Here is a 17868-nt window from a genome sequence, read left to right as displayed (position 1 = left end):
AACGATTACCTCAAACTTTACGAAGCGTTCTCGGCTTACAAACGCGTGACCGAGGGAAGCGTGGACATGTATTACACGCCCAGCGAATTCAAAGCACGGAGACCCATGACCGTCATCAACACGACGAAGCGGAAGCAGGTGGTGGTCAATGATCGCACCAACATCAAGGTCGTCTGCGAGTTCCACGATGCCTTGCCCGAGGACACCGTGTGCAGCGTCATCCTGATCGCCGAGAAGTCTTTCGCGTACGACGTGAAGAACGAGAGGGTCACAGAGCAGTTTTAAAATATATCGCCTTCGTCGAGCAAGAATGGCTTTTCTACAATCCCAATTACAAAATTTTTAATCTAAAACACATCCAAAGCACTCCAATAGGATGCAGGATCAAAACTCGAATTTCGTAAAAAAAAAAAAAAAATTGAGGCGGCGCTTGCTTATACTCTCCCACTCTCCTATTTGTTCACTGAACATGTGCCCTTCACACAGCACAGTCGCTACAATATCATTTTTTTTTTGCATCATGAGGAGAAAAACATCGTAGCAGGAGGAGAGGGGGCCCAAAAACATCGTAGGAGAGAGGTGTCCCGTTTAGGTCGTAGCAGGGGGAGGGCACACATTGTAAAAGATCACACATGAGTTTAAAAAAAAAAACATCGTGGCAGATTACGCTGAGAGCAAGGTCGTGGTAGATTACACTGAGTAACCTTACAGTAAGAGGAGACAGCAGCCTTATAGGAAAATGTCTTAAGTTATTTCAAAAGTAGGTCAAAGGACGAGTTAGCATAAGAGCAAAAATTTGCAGGAGGTAAAAAATAGCTAAAAAAAATGATGCCAGAGCTGCTTCTGTCCACTTTTCTCTCATTGTAGGTTAGTTTAGTCCGTAAAACGGATTACACTGAGAGCAGAAGCCTATTAGCAGGTCGTAGTAGATTACACTAAGGGACCTTACAGTAAGAGGAGACAGCCTCCTTATAGGAAAATGTCGTAAGTCATTTCAAAAGTAGGTCAAAGGACGAGAGCAAAATTTGCAGGAGGTAAAAAATAGCTTAAAAAGTGATGCCAGAGCTTTTTCTGTCCATTTTTCTCTCATTGTAGGTTAGTCTGTAAAACGTCGTAAAATAAAAAGTAGGTCAAAGGACTGCGCCAGAACGTTGGGTTCATACTACTCTCTAAGTAGGTCAAAGCACGTAGAGGCTCTCGTGTAGTTTAGCACAAAAAAATGAATAGGTTAAGTTATATCACGTAAGATCGTGATATACCTACCAAGTGCGAGGTGGGGAAAAAAAGTGGTGCATTGAAAATTGTACTAAAACATCGCTAAACGCTAAAACATCGACAAAAAGTTGTCAAAATATGTCAAAAACTAATATTCAATTGATAAAAAAAGAGGATACCTACAAAGTGTTACTTTGAAACAACAAGTTTACACTACTAACGTAAATCCTTACTTTCCATGTTGAACAAAGGCAATCGACTATGGTGGGCACGAATGTACCGGGGATGGACATTTCGGCAGTGGAACAGGGTTTTGTGGACGGACGAATCCATTTTCAATGTTGTGTACGGGAAAATACGGAAAACAGTCATTTGTCGGAAGGATGAACAGAATGAAGCAAAATGTTATGCACGTCGGGTACAGAAACCTGCGTCAGTGATGGTATGGGGATGCATGACGGCATCTGGGGTTGGCCCACTACACGTCTGTGAGGGCATTGTGAATGCACACGCCTATACACGCATACTGGAGCGGCATCTTCCCACAGTGCGAAGGCATCTGTTCCACAGGCGGCGTCTCATCTTTCAACACTACAATGCCAGGCCTCATACAGCGCGGCTGACAAGAGAAACTACTACATTGAAACAACAAGTTTACACTACTTACTTTTCGCCTTGTACACTCGGTAACCGCATCGCTGTAGGTAACGGCGAATGGTTCTGGTTGACACTTCAATGTGAAAGCGTTCTTGAGTCCACAGTCGTAATTCGGCCACAGAAACATGATTGTTGGTCTGGATATAGCGCCTAAATATCCGTAGGTCACGCACGCTCAGCAGGCGTTTTCGACCGGGGGCCTTACCTGGCTCTGTAGTACCCGTATTTTGGTGGTGTTTGATGATGCAGTGGACGGTTGACTTGGGTAAGTTCAGTTGGCGCCCTATTTCCCGTTCACTGAGTCCATCCCGTCGCAACTCCACCACTCTTCTCCTCACGTTGTCGTCAATAGGTTTGCCCCTGTCCATGGTGATGATGCACTGTGGTTCCTCTGTGTACAGCACGCGCTTATATACGGCGGACTCCCTTATCGTGTCCGTGACGTCATGCTTCCATCGAATGAGCCACTATCTGGAATTTTCCGTATGGGTCTGGTGCCTGGTCGAAGTTCAATGTCACGCGTATTGTTCCCCGTTTTCGTTCTTTACGTGACCTTGGGTGCAACATGCTGGGATCATGATTCTTGCCTGCTCACACGCCTCCTCTTACACACATGCGTCACTTCTGCGCGTCACTTCTGCGGGTCACCCTTTCCATCGCCTATGCCTCTGTGCATTTAATCACGTATTCCTTTCTGGTCGAACTTCATTTTCACCAAGGTTGTACAATAATAAAATGATACATTGAATTGATTAGTATATACTAAAGTTAAGTAATAAGTCTCCAGTTGTTCATTGTGTGTGTGCGGGTGGGGGGGGGGCGCTGTTAGGTACTAGTATGTATTATATGATGTGTAACTGCAGGTGCAATTGTTAACATATGAAGGTTAATTTAGTTGTTGGGACAATAGTAAGTTCTGTAGTTTTTCTTAAAACTTTGATGGCAAATAATGTTAGTCAATGGTGCAGGCAGTTCCTTCCATTCCCTGATCCCTGTAACAATGAAGGACTTCTTATAGGTAGCGGTTTTATGTTGGGGGATTTTTAGATTGTGTTTCTTGAGGATATTATGTTCGAACGATGTTCTACGAGAACATATGTTATCGAATAAGTATTTTGGGGGTCACTCTTAAGTATTTTGTGCATCAAGGTGAGTATTAAGTATTTTCTTCTATTGTTAATGTCTAGCGAAGAAAGTTTCTTCAAATAGGGGGATACATAGTCTTTTCTTTTTAGGTTAAGTATGAAACGTATACAACAGTTCTGAATTTTTAGAAATATATAATTTGGGCCTTAGGAGATATTACTGTACACTGACACTGGAGCGCAATAATCTAATGTGGATAGGACGAGTGCTTGCATAAGATCTTTAACATTAGTGTCCAAAGTATGTTTTAAACGATACAAAGATTTGAGTTTGAGTGACAATGGTTGATAACTCAATACTTATTATATATATTTCACAATGACGAGAGCAGTTTTCAGAGAAAATTCAGTATCTTCTTGCAAGAACACTACGAAAAAATTCATCTGTAAACAAGGAAGAAATGGTATGCAAATTTCTTAATAGTGCTTTATACTTAATTTAGGTGACAAAAAAATGTCAACCAGATAGAAAAATTGTAATTAGCAGTAATACACTTATGTAAATAACAATGTAATCTTACAAATTTGATATCAGAATGAGACAAATAAAAGAAAGAAGAGTGGTTAGCACATCGCCCTACGACACCAGGGGTCCCGGGTTCGAATCCTGGCTCGGACATGGATGTTTGTGATTGTCTGTCCTGAAAAAATTCTGAAATTGGAATATGAATGAAATTATATGAGTGAATGAAGTGTGATGGGCGAAGCTTCCGCATAGGGGCTTTCCTTTAAAAAATTAAAAAAATAAAAAATATAACTAGGTATGATACTTGCTCCCCACACAAAGGGTCTCCGGTTCGAATCTCTACTACAACATTTTCTTTTTTAAACTATAAAATGCAAGCTAATACAAGTCTGTAAAATATTATTTGTAAATTGATGACAAAGGATCTTATTATTTTTTTCATACTTCAGGTTTGTGCGACTTACTCACTTATATATATATATATTCTTTCGTATTTCTAAAAATTTTTAAAAATACAAAATTATTTATTACTTACGTAAAATGAGTATCTATTTTGTACACCGACAACGTTTCGGGAACCACTGTTCCCTTCTTCAGGTCCTATATATCAGCTATCCGAAAATTGCCATAGCCTCGTCAATTCATACACTCGTCAGGAAAAGGAATAGGTACATAATGGTAAAGGTAACATATTTGGAAAACGTTAAACCCTTTGCAGGATCTATATTCACTGTGGTTTGTTAAAATAATCACTATATAACCTTCCGCTAAAAAAACCGTGCAAGTTAATAAAACTCTTAAAAAAGAAAAGATATTCTCTTATCACACTATTCCGATGCAAACTGCCTCTGCATTCCTTATCGTATGCGTGAGGTTGAGGGTGTGTCGACTCTCCCCTCCCCTACTTTGCCCTTGCATTTCTCCTCCTCGTTACATCATTTCAAGATCAAAAACGCGTATAACTTGGGCTTCGCGTATTACGTCAGAGGTGACCTGGAATCCAATTTTCTCGTATTCCCGTTTCTCCCGTTCTTTAAGCATTTCAATCCATAGTTCGTCTATATTATCATCTTCTCTGTTAAGCTTATTCTCTCTATTTTTGCAAATGTACGAGGTCTCATAGACGTTACTCCTAAGCAATTTTTCCTCTTCCTTTAATATTTCTCGTATTTCTATTTGGTGTCCTTCATCTATAATGTGCTCCGATGGTCCGGTCCGGGGAACCTCCTCCCTCATATCTTTATCATGTTCCTACCAACGTATGCTCATGCTTCTACCTGTTTGTCCTATGTACTCTTTAATGCATTGGTATTTAATCTTATACACCCCTTTCTCTCCTTCTTCATTATCTTCTTTTTCCATTCCCTCCGTTTTGTAATTCGTAAAGTATTTCTCCAAGGTTCTAGGCGCTTTCATTACGCATTTTATTCCGTACCCCTTTACTATTTTTTCCACGTTCTCTGAAACTCCCCTAAAGTATGGGATTCCTACGTACCTAATTTTCTCTTGTTGCTATCATCTTTCTCGCATATCTTTCGTGCTTTGCTTAAATTCTTCGTCATTTCCGTCTTCTTTGTAGCCGTTCTTTCTACGCTCACTCATTATCCATTCAATCATTTCCCTTAAATTCTCCTTAAAGTTACATAATCTTATAGTACGTACAAAGAAATTTAAAAAACATTATACTCCTGACAACGGCTTATGATATACGCCCGTCCTAATTTTCTTGTTTGTTTTGCAAATCTCAACATCTAAGAAACTTATCTTATTATCTTTCATTTCTTCTTTTGTGAATTTCATTCTTTCTTCTTGTTCCTCCAATGAATGAATAAACTTTCTAATCTTCCCTTCTTCCCGATAACCAGAATATCGTCAACATATCTCCTATAGAATTTAACCTCATTTCCTATTACGTTCAAGTCTGTACTTTCAATAAAGTGAAGGAATATACTTGATACTATCCCTGAAAGGGGGTTCCCCATAGCTAATCCCTCTTTATGGACAAAGATTTTTCCGTTACAACAAAAGTAATTGTACCCCGTACATATGTTAAACCATTTTACATACTCCCATGCAGTTTTACATCAATTCCATTCCCCATCAGCCACCTCTATAATCAATCAGCGGCCTTTTCCCTTGGTACGCTGGGGTATAAGTTGACAACGTCAAAACTCGATATCATATCTGTACTGTTAATTTCTAATTCTTCTATTCCCTTCATTACATCCCATGAATTTTTAACACTATATTCCATGTTATCCCTGACATCTTTGATTTTCGCAACCAGAGTTTTTGCAAACTTGTGCCCTGGGTGCATATACATAGCTATGATCGGCCTTAACTGCGTCCCTTCTTTATGAGTTTTTGGTATTCCAAAAGCCACTGGGATGATCAGCTTTTTACAGTCGTCAGTTAGCCTTCTTTTCTCTATCCTACTTAACGTGATACTGTTTTCAATCCCTCTTTTTGTTTCCCGTTTTATTTTATTGATCAGAACCTTGTCTACCTCTTTAAAGTCGTTACTTAGGAAACATTCTTCAAATTTTCTTTTGTAATCCCCTTTGTCTATGACGACCATTTTGTTCTCTTTGTCGGACCGTATCAGAAATACGTCATCTTCTTTGACCCATTTCTTTACGTCATCTAACTTCTTTTTAAACCTCTTATTCCTTTATTGTTCCTCTCCTTTATCACATCCCATTTTATTTTACTTCCTAATTTGTTGTTCGATGATATCATGTATCTTCTTCTTGACTTCCCTTTTATCATCTTTGTCATCTAAGATGACCCCTATTCCTTCCGCTGCAATGATAAATTCTTCTTTTTCAATTTCACCCCTCCCGATTGCGAACTTTTTCCTTTTCCCATAATTATATTCAAATCAGCGGGTAATTTTTTTTTTGTCAGGTTAAACACAATATCCTAACTTTCGTTTTCCTCCTCCCTCCAGTCCATCTTTATTCTGTTGCAATCCTTCACATTTCCTCTTATCCTAACCAATTTGTTCTGAATTTTTATTCTATGTTCATTCTTTGCCGCTTCAACATATTTATGATGCCTCTCCTCTATTCTACTCCAGGTCACCCCGTCCATAATAGAGCTTAGCTCCAAGTGTAGCTTTAAACATTCATTGTTATGTTTATTCACTTTGCTATACGCTTCTCTTATGCAGTTACCTAACATTCCCATCTGACATTTCTTTTTTGACCATGCCTCTTAATGCTTAAAGGTTAAAATCCCCATTTGAGAAATTTCGGCACCACTCCCAACCTCTTACATTCTTTAAGGAACCATATTTTGTTAATAGTTGAATTTCACCTAATCCTTCACTTCCGAAAATTCTTGCACTTTCCTTCCCGTACAGAGTATTGAATTCATACTTCAGGTTTGTGCGACTTACTCACTTTTATATACAGGGTGGTGCAAAATTACGTTTACAACGCGGAGGAGGTGAATCGCCAAGTGAAATGAAGACGAAAATGTAAATGGAATTTTGTCGAATGACGCACCGTGTCAGAGATAGAGGATGCCAAAATCGTGTGAAAATGGACTTCACACCTCCATATGCCGACAAATAGTACTCATAAAGAAGATGCGGCACGATATCCCCAAAGAAAACACACCTGGGCTAGCAAATGATGCACAAATTGCGTGTTGAAAATGAATGCTGCAGGGATTCCGCACAAGAAATTAGGGATTCCCGGGAATATGTCCGACATGGAACGCAGGTATCGAATGGGGGTACAAAGGAAAATGACGGAGGTCACAGCACATGAAGAACATTTCGCCAGGAAGTGTCCTAAAAGCAGGCTGCAGAAGGGGATTCCCCAGAGAAGAGGGGACGCAGACAACATGTGCAAGAGGTGTACTATGATGACACACACGCACACAAGTAGTATTCTTTATTGGCTGTGGAAATGACATACAATACATATCACAGACGTTGTTGAAAATGTCCGCCAACCACATCTACACACAGACGGCATCGGCGTAGCAGGGACGCTCTGGTATGCTCAAATACATTGGGCACGTCAGTGATCATCCCAGCAGCGACGGTAACTCGAGCAACGAGGTCCTCCACACTTTCCACCGGGGTTTCGTAGACCAGCTTCATTTCGCCCCACAAGAAGAAATCTAGCATTGTGAGGTCGGGGGACCGAGGTGGCCACAGAACAGGTCCAAGCCTACCAATCCATCTATCACCGTATGTATTGTTGAGTACAGCTCTGGTTTTGCGGTCAAAATGTGCAGGGACACCGTCATGTTGATACCATACATCTTGCCTAATTGCAAGGGGTACATTTACCAACAGTTCAGGTAGAACTTCCCGTAGGAACACACAATAGTTCCCACCGGACAAAGTATTGGGCAACACGTACGGACCTATCAGGTTGTACCCGACAACGTCACACCACACATTCACTGCGAACCGTCGCTGAAAATTACGCTCAATGATTGCATGCGGGGTTTGCACATACCACATGTGACATGGGTATTGAAGACGCCTTCTCTGGTGAATAGTGCCTCGTCGATCCACAATACTGCATTTGGAAAATTGGGGCATTTGTTGAAAATACCACTGACAAAAATCAAGACGTAGGGGAAAGTTCGTCGGCTGCAGGTGTTGCACCCTCTGCAATTTGTATGGGTGCATACCCTCATCGTGCAGCACGCGTAACTCATTGGTATGGTGCGTGTGTCGCACATGGGCAATGTCACGGGTGCTGGTGCCTGGCGTCTCCCGTATCCTGTCCAAATCTTCCTCCTCAAATTGAACACTGCGCACACTGCGCGGTCTGCCCGGATCCCACACCCTAGGTCGTACAGATCCAGTTTCACATAAACGAGCATCCACCTATTGAAACAGGACATGTGATGGTAGGCGCCGATTTGGAAATCGTTCGCCTTACACACGCCTTGCCTGATGGCTGTTTTGGTGTGTCTCACCGTAAACGAGATGCATATCCGCAAGCTCGTTGGTGGTGTATGTCGCCATTATCAGGCTCACAAAGGAACACACGAATACGTACGAAAGTAACTTGTGATGTACCTTTCACGACTACAGCACTGAACACTCCACGCAGGTGTCCACCCAGTACAGACAACACAGATGGTACGCACTACGTACTTCCTAACGGTCACTTTAGCAATGTGCTCAATTTTACCACACGCCTCAGGATGAACACTTTGCGACAACAAGCGTAACTGACAGGCAGATCGCTAGTCGCGTACACTGACGCGTTGTTTGTACGTACGTACGTATACCAGCGATAGTGGGCCGTGACAGGTAGCATCCCGCTGAGCGCCTCTAGCGGAGCTTTATGTACTACTACGTCTTCCGTCGTAGTATTTGGAGCCGATATCAGTTCGTGCTGGTCGTTCTCTCGCGTGTACGTACGTATTTCATTTCTACGTACAGCCTTGAATACTACTTGAGTACGTGTGTGTCATCTTAGTACACCTCTTGCACATGTTGTCTGTGTCCCCACTTCTTTGGGGAATCCCCTTCTGCAGCCTGCTTTTCGGACACTTCCTGGCGAAATGTTCTTCATATGCTTTGACCTCCGTCATTTTCATTTGTACCCCCATTCGATACCTGCGTTCCATGTCGGACATATTCCCGGGAATCCCTAATTTCTTCTTCATTTTCAACACGCAATTTGTGCATCATTTGCTAGCCCAGGTGTGTTTTCTTTGGGGATATCGTGCCGCATCTTCTTTATGAGTACTATTTGTCGGCATATGGAGGTGTGAAGTCCATTTTGACACGATTTTGGCATCCTCTATCTCTGACACGGTGCGTCATTCAACAAAATTCCATTTACATTTTCGTCTTCATTTCACTTGGCGATTCACCTCCTCCGCGTTGTAAACGGAATTTTACACCACCCTGTATATATTCTTTCGTATTTCTAAAAATTTAAAAATACAAAATTGTTTATTACTTACGTAAAATGAGTATCTATTTTGTACACCGACAACTGTTCCCATCTACAGATCCTATATCGGAGCACATTATAGATGAAGGACACCAAACAGAAATACGAGAAATATTAAAGGAAGAGGAAAAATTGCTTAGGAGGAACGTCTAAGAGGCCTCGTACATTTGTAAAAATAGAGAGAATAAGCTTAACAGAGAAGATGTTAATATAAACGAACTATGGATTGAAATACTTAAAAAATGGGAGAAATGGGAATACGAGATAATTGGATTCCAGGTAACCTCTGACGTAATACGCGAAGCCCAAGTTATAGGCAATTTTGATCTTGAAATGATGTAACGAGGAGGAGAAATGCAAGGGAAAAGTAGGGGAGGGGAGAGTCGACAAGCCCACAACTTCACGCATACGATAAGAAAAGCACAGGCAGTTCGCATGGGAATTGTGTGATAAGAGGGCGTCTTTTCTTTTTTAGGAGTTTTAACTTGCACGGGTTTTTTAGTGGAAAGTTTTATAGTGATTATTTTTACAAAGCACAGTGAGTATGGTTTCTGCAAAGGTTTTAACATTTTCCAAATATGTTACCTTTACCATTATGTACCAATTCCTTTTCCTGACGAGTGTGTGAATTGACGAGGCTATGACAATTTTCGGATAGCTGATATATAGGACCTGAAGAAGGGAACAGTGGTTCCCGAAACGTTGTCGGTGTACAAAATAGATACTCATTTTACGTAAGTAATAAATAATTTTGTATTTTTAAAAGTTTTTACAAATTCGAGAGAATATATATTATAATTTATTCAAATTGCAAATGTTTTTGAGACTGCTGAATACCAAATTACTTTAATAAATTTGAAGGCATGGAATGAGACGTACATAAAATAAACTCTAAGTGTAGTTTATCATTTCCATATAATGTTTTGCATGGAATTGATATCACCAGAATATTTGCTTATATTAGGCTATAGTTATGCTATTGAATCTAGTATCTAAATCTGTACACAGACGCAAACGTTAATGTTGGAATTGTTAGCAACCTCGTAAAAAGCTCTCATTTCATAAAGTGATGTATTTTGCAGTTTGCCATTTATATTCTTTCCATGAAAATGATTTATGTTGTTTTTCACCTTCAAAAATTATGCAATTTTAAGCAGTGTGTACATGCCTAGTGAGAGAGGAAAATATCGACTTTGCATCACTACATTTATCAGCCCCTAACTACGCACAAACGTTCCTTAAAAATCGAAAGAACGTCATCGCCCCCAACCCCTACTTAATATATTTTTTTTATCTACAGATGTCAAAGTGTGCAATAAAATGCTGTGCAAATATGACTTATTAGTCAAGTCGGTATGATAAGTTGGTAACATGCTATATGGTCCCTGGTTTGCTTCTCATCAAAATGAGTGCCAACTAGTGTATGCCTAGAATGGAATTAATTACACATTTAGAAACGTCTGATATTTTAAATAAAGATGTAAGGATTTTTGAGAGTAACTTAACTACTTGATATTTAATCTCTTGGAAAATGTGGAAAGACATGTGGACGAGCCATAAGTACAAAATAGACGTAGAGGGTTGATTCGAGCATATTGTTGTGTATGGAATTGATTTCACTATAGTTCCTGTTTTGTGTGGAAACCTAAATGTGAAAATTCTTAACAACCACGTCATTATAAATTTGTTTTAAAAATCTGTGGCTATGTATAAGAATAGCGAAACGAATGTTCTTACAACCACCTTTAGCACATGGTTTTTCGGCCAATCAGTATCGTCTTGATTTACATTTGTAGTATGCATACGTTGCGTAAAAGTAAAAACGTGTGTTTGTTTCATTCTTATTCTAGGATTCCAGAACAATATCTCTTTAGATACAGATTAAATTAAACATATTATTAGGTGACAATGCCAACTTGTGTAAACGAACTCGAAATCACATTTAGTTTATAATATAGAGGCACATAGTTTACAGTCACTCTGAAAGTAGGTATAGTCTAACAGCTTCATGTTTGGTTTCCAAGTGTAAAATGAGTTTTTGAAGAAGAAAACATGTAAGAAGACGTTTCTTAGAAATTAGCGGGTCAAATTATAGATTGAAAATGCATGTCGATGTCGTATGCACTTAACACATTCCATGTATTCGAAAATATGCATAGTTACAATAGTAAAAGAAAGTTACAACGTCAGAATGTGGATTCGAACACACACATGTTGGAGCTTTAGTGGTAACTACAAAAAAGGTTCTTTGACCGGGCTCGAACACGCATCCTTCAGAACATGAAGCTGTAACACTGACCACTTCTTTTTATATATTGTATAAGAAGGAATACCCCTGTTCGGTGGTTCCCTCGTCATTCACACATTATCTCAACATTCGTACATATTAGTTTTTCTCGGTTTTCTCATTTTACGGACAACACAAACATCCCACTTCTAGACGGGATTCGAACCCGGGACCCCTGGCTTCGTAGCGCCCTATGCTAACCACTGCGCCACGGAGGCCGACATCACTCACCTACAGCTCCTACTGGTAGCTCCGTGAGTATTTACTTATAATGTAAGTTGTTTCGATTGTATCATCACGGGCGACTTGTATATCTCTTCTCGCTCATTTTCTTTCAGATGTAGTTATTTTTTCAGACCGCTATATATAACCTCCTGCCACACATGTAAACCTTTCTGCAATACATTATTGGGGCGCAACTTCGAGAAAGAGAATATCTTAATTTTTAAAAAAACTTGAGCTGGTATTGGTGTGTTCAGTCACACATATGACCTTAAAATATTTAATATTTGAAGTTTTGCTTGCAACGCTACAAACAACCAAGCACAAACTTTCTAGACAAATAGTAATATGATGATAATAATAATAAATAACCCATGGCACGACAGCCCTTGAAGGGCCTTGGCTTATCTCCCGACTGCCAGTCTCCCTCCCACAATCCTACCTACAGGTGTAGAGTTCTTCAACCGGTAATGGGGTGACGTTTCGTCAGCACGTCAAACCCTCAGCCTTTATAAAAAATACCCGCGACCAGGCTACGCTACTCACTAATAGCTCCTAAATTTCCTCATTATGGTGGAGTGCCACCGGCCCTATACACAAGCCGAGAACCCGGAGACTGAACCCAAGTGGACTCCAACCAATGCCGTCCCGTAGTAGGAGTCCAAAACACAGCACCTTAGACCGTACGGCCAAGGAGGAGGAACTAGAAAATAGTACCTACCCTTGATTCATGACTCTGTTGGCATGACAAACGGTGCTGCCATCTGTTATCAAAAAGTTACAACAAAATTGCCTTTAGTTCCCCCTTAATTGCATGGCAAAGCTGATAGCTTTGTTGTAATCAATAATTTGAAGATCTCCTGTTTTGTAAAAGTATCGCACTGGAACATTAGCGAGAAAGTTGTTTGAAATTTTGGCAACTTTATAAAAAATTGGACTGGAAAAAATTATTGGAATATGCACATATGGTGCTCGTTACATGTCAGGATGTTAGGGAGGACTACAAATTCTTATCTGTAGGAAATTTCTTGTGCAATATGGACCAGATGCATTTTTCTCAGGGAATCCCTTGCTTCCAAGAATCTCCAAAGTGGAGTACACGAAGTACTGATAGCAAAATCAGAATAACAAAAGTCTGCCCCGAAAAGCCAGATTCTTTCAGAAATTTGTGTCGATGTGGGAACTGAAATAACTTATTTTCTGTTTTATTGCAAATGATATTGGTTGTTCCTTGGCAATTTCATCTCCCGTGTTCTCCAATTGAGACAGAAACGTCCATTGTACCTTGTAGAGGAAAACCATGTCAATCCTTGAAGCTTCATTGAGAGTGCGTTTGTTCAAAAGTTGAAATACTTTTTTGATACTTCCACAAACTAAATGTTGATTTCCTTGGCTTATCATAGTTCGTATTTATTTCACTTTTGACTAATTGTGAAGATGAGGATGAGTGTTGGTGAAATTGATAAAGGTACACTCACAAAGAGCAGCCATCCCGTGACAGGATTCGAACCCTGTTCCCCTGGCGTTGAAGCACGGTGTGATAATCAATACGACAGGCAGGTCGGCAAATTAAATATTGTGAATGTAAAGAAATACCTGTATTCTGCACTAATCACACAAGGTGTCAGTCTTCAAATGGAAATTGAAGCTTGGGGAGAGAAAGATCAAATATTAAAAATTAGCAATTGATTTCATACACTGAGAGTGGGCCTCCTCGATGACGTAGTGGTAACGCCGTCGCCTTGTAATCAAGGGGTCAGTATTCGATTCCAGATGGTGGCGCATAGTGGTTCGGATCCTACTGTAAATTGTAGGCCCAGTCCCGAAGAGCCTTTCTGTGCATAAAGTGGACTTAAAACACCAAATCAATCAATCAAGTTATTATTCTCTACTCACATCCACCTATGTGGTTTATTTGCTTTGTCTGTTCAAACCATTGAACTATATATAACTGGAACGCTCGCTGCAACGCTGATCGGCCACTTTTGCGATTAGTTTCTCCAGGGAAGACGGGAAGAAAATGTGGTGATTCCATAAGCTAACATGTATTTACCAAAAGAAACATAATTTAACCATATTTATGCATTCAGTGCTATAAATGAATGTCTGAATAAGTGTTTCATCGCTACATTAATAGTTGACATGCGTTTTCTTCGAACAATTTATCCAGTCTTAAGTGGGTTGAACACATGGTACGGTCGTGTTCGGCGTTTGAATGTACAGTGTCTCTCAAAAGTTTTAGGACAACGACATTTTAAACTACGCAACCCAATTTACACATGGCGTTGGTGGGTTGCGTGTAGAGCTAGGCTCAATTTCAGGGTTGCCACATGCACAATAGATATTTATAAAATACGCGAAAGAAATAAAAACAAGTATTATTGTATAAAGTATTAAAAATATCACTATTATATCTCGTGTGACAAAATTCCTTCGCAAATAAAAAAAAAATAGGTTTTCTAGTATTTCATCGCTGATGATATATACAGAAAGGAAAAGAGGTGAGAGAAAACGAGAGGTGACAAAGGACAGGAGAAAGAGGAAGCGAAAGGAGAAGACGAAAAGTAGAGGAGAGAAGAAAGAGAGGATAGACGAGGAGAGGAGATGTTTTGAGGAGAATGGAAAAAGATTCTAGGAGAGATGAGCAAAGAAGAACAGAGAGAAGAAAACGAGATGAGAGAAGAGGAGACGAGAAGAGGGGAGTGGAGAGTAGAGTAAAGGAGAGAAAAAGAAGAACGAAAAGAGGAGGAGAAAAGTGCAGTCGAGTCGGAAATCTAAGACTGGAGAGGAGATACGGGGAGTGGAGATGAGTGGGATGGAGATAAGATGCGAGAAAAGTAGGGTAGGCGATATGAGATAAAAGCAGACCAGAAGGAGAGGAGAGAAGAAGGAGAAGAGAAGAACAGAAGAGACTGAAGAGAAGAGGTAGTTGCAGAAAATATCGTCTCAGCGTCAAGAATTGATGCATTGGTGAAATTGTCGACATGAAACATTCAATAACATTTTGAAATGTATTGGAGAATGTATTAGATCGGTGCGAAATACCTTTTGGCTTAGTTCAGAGCAAGATAAAATCTTCCATGTAAGATCTTTGATTTTACCTGCGATTATACCACTAAAAGCATGAATGTAATTTTAATATTTACAAGAATTATAAAATAAACAAATAAATGATTTGACACGTTCAAAGGGATATTTTCATGTATAAGATCGTGAATTATGATACTCTAACGATAACTGTGTACTGCTTCAAAGACATTGAAAAATATTAATGAAATAACTATTTATATTTGTGCAATACAGGACGTACTAATTTTACCCCTTTTCCCACTCGAGTTCAATGCAAGGATACATCCGCAAATATCGAATGAAAAGTTCTCATCATGTGCAATTCTCCATTAAATGTTTTCGGCGAGTCGTACTACTTTCGTTTTCTTTGTTACAAACAAGTATTGTTTGCACATTACATGTAGGAGGAGAGTTGCATCTACATTTCACATTGGTCAGCTCCTTCTACTTACTTTCAGGAGCGAAAGCTTGTAGGGTAGTGTTTACCGTTCAGGACTGTCAATCTGATGGTCGTAGGTTCAAACCCTTCCGTTGGCAGAAAGTTTTCGTAAGTTTTAGACCTATCCCATTGTGTTCATTGTCCACGCCGTGTGAAACGGAATAATTCAGTTTGGAATTAACGATGGGGGGAGGGGAAATATTAAATTACAAAATCTCCATTTCAACTAACCGAGAAGTGGACAAAAATTGGATAATTCTTATAAATATTAAAATTACATTCATGGTTTTAGTGGTATAATCGCAGGTAAAATCAAAGATCTTACATGGAAGATTTTATCTTGCTCTGAACTAAGCCAAAAGGTATTTCGCACCGATCTAATACATTCTCCAATACATTTCAAAATGTTATTAAATGTTTCATGTCGACAATTTCACCAATGCATCAATTCTTGACGCTGAGACGATATTTTCTGCAACTACCTCTTCTCTTCAGTCTCTTCTGTTCTTCTCTTCTCCTTCTCCTTCTTCTTTCCTCTCCTTCTGCTCTGCTTTTATCTCATATCGCCTACCCTACTTTTCTCGCATCTTATCTCCATCCCACTCATCTCCACTCCTCGTATCTCCTCTCCAGTCTTAGATTTCCGACTCGACTGCACTTTTCTCCTCCTCTTTTCGTTCTTCTTTTTCTCTCCTTTACTCTACTCTCCACTCCCCTCTTCTCGTCTCCTCTTCTCTCATCTCGTTTTTCTTCTCTCTTTTCTTCTTTGCTCATCTCTCCTAGAATCTTTTTCCATACTCCTCAAAACATCTCCTCTCCTCGTCTATCCTCTCTTTCTTCTCTCCTCTACTTTTCGTCTTCTCCTTTCGCTTTCTCTTTCTCCTGTCCTTTATCACCTCTCGTTTTCTCTCACCTCTTTTCCTTTCTGTATATATCATCAGCGATGAAATACTAGAAAACCTATTTTTTTTTTTTCGAAGGAATTTTGTCACACGAGATATTATAGTGATATTTTTAATACTTTATACAATAATAGCCTACTTGTTTTTATTTCTTTCGCGTATTTTATAAATATATATTGTGCATTTGGCAACCCTGAAATTGAGCCTAGCTCTACACGCAATCCACCAATGCCTTGTGTAAATTGGGTTGTCTAGTTTAAAATGTCGTTGTCCTAAAACTTTTGAGAGACACTGTACAAATCGTTTATACAATTGCTCGGGTGTAAACGTTTATCGGTATCATTCTTAAAATATGTGAATATTACGAATAAATGTATTTGTTAAAAGTTGATGACGTTAATTAAATGTTATAGTGAAAGCTTTCGAATGAGTTTACACCCACGTGTTTCATAAACTGTCGACTGTCGCAACTCGCAAGTGATTAATTTTTGTAATAACCAATTGGAATTTTTCATAATTTATAAATACATAAAATTAATTGAGTCATCGAGAGAAGCTAATCAGAAGTAACAAAGCGAATAAAAATAACTAATCTCCGGATAGATTTTTTGTTGTAAAATATTAGTTTTATCTACATGCAATGCTTATGAGCAATTTGTGTATATTGTTGGCATGTCAAGCAGTAGTTACTAAATTTTAATTGTGCACCCAAGAAAGTGTCTCGACATTATGTTCCTACTTCCACACAGTGTATGTTTCTCGAAAGACGCACAGGAAGAAAATAATGTGTGGAATCTTCGAAATGAGTGTTAAATATTGTTTGAGATTTTTGACCGTGATTCATTTTTTCTTTGTACTGAAAGTGTTAATTGTGCATTAATTGCGTGCCCAAAAGTATGTTATCAGGGTGTCTACCAGCCTGTGAATCATAGAAAAATCAGGGAAATTTGCTGTATTTGTGGAAAAATCAACGTTTTCGTAGTAATGTACCAAGAGTAGGTTTTTGAAAAAGGAAAAGGACAAGCAATACATTTAAAATTTGTTGCGGGCAAACTCTAATTCAATCTGACATACTGAGTATATCTGGTAATTATACAGTAGAAATTGTATATTAAATACTTTAGGAGAAGGTAAACTTTCAAAATTTCCCACTTTCTTTTGCAATTTTTTAGGTTAGATATGAGGAATAAATAATTCAGATACTTTTACTAAATTTTACTGTAATTATGCATTATTTATGCTATAATTCTGATAATTTATGTAAAAAACTATTGCGTTAATCACAAGTAAATACATGTCAAGTATTAGGTACAAGCTCACCCCTGATAACACTTTCCAACAGTCGGTTTGTATTCAATTTCCCTTCTTGTTATCACTTATATATGTTAAGCGTTTTTTATCCTTTAAAAGGTATTTCGCACACGTTTCATTCACAAGTAACAAGAATATGCATAGAAAGTGGTATCTGAATGCAGATAATGTACTCAATGCAGTGCTTTCTCATAAATTATGTTTTTTTTATTTCGG

This window comes from Lepisma saccharinum, chromosome 2, assembly GCF_977018435.1.
Source record: "Lepisma saccharinum chromosome 2, izLepSacc3.1, whole genome shotgun sequence".
NCBI classification, from domain to species: domain Eukaryota; kingdom Metazoa; phylum Arthropoda; class Insecta; order Zygentoma; family Lepismatidae; genus Lepisma; species Lepisma saccharinum.
This window is presented reverse-complemented; position numbering follows the sequence as displayed.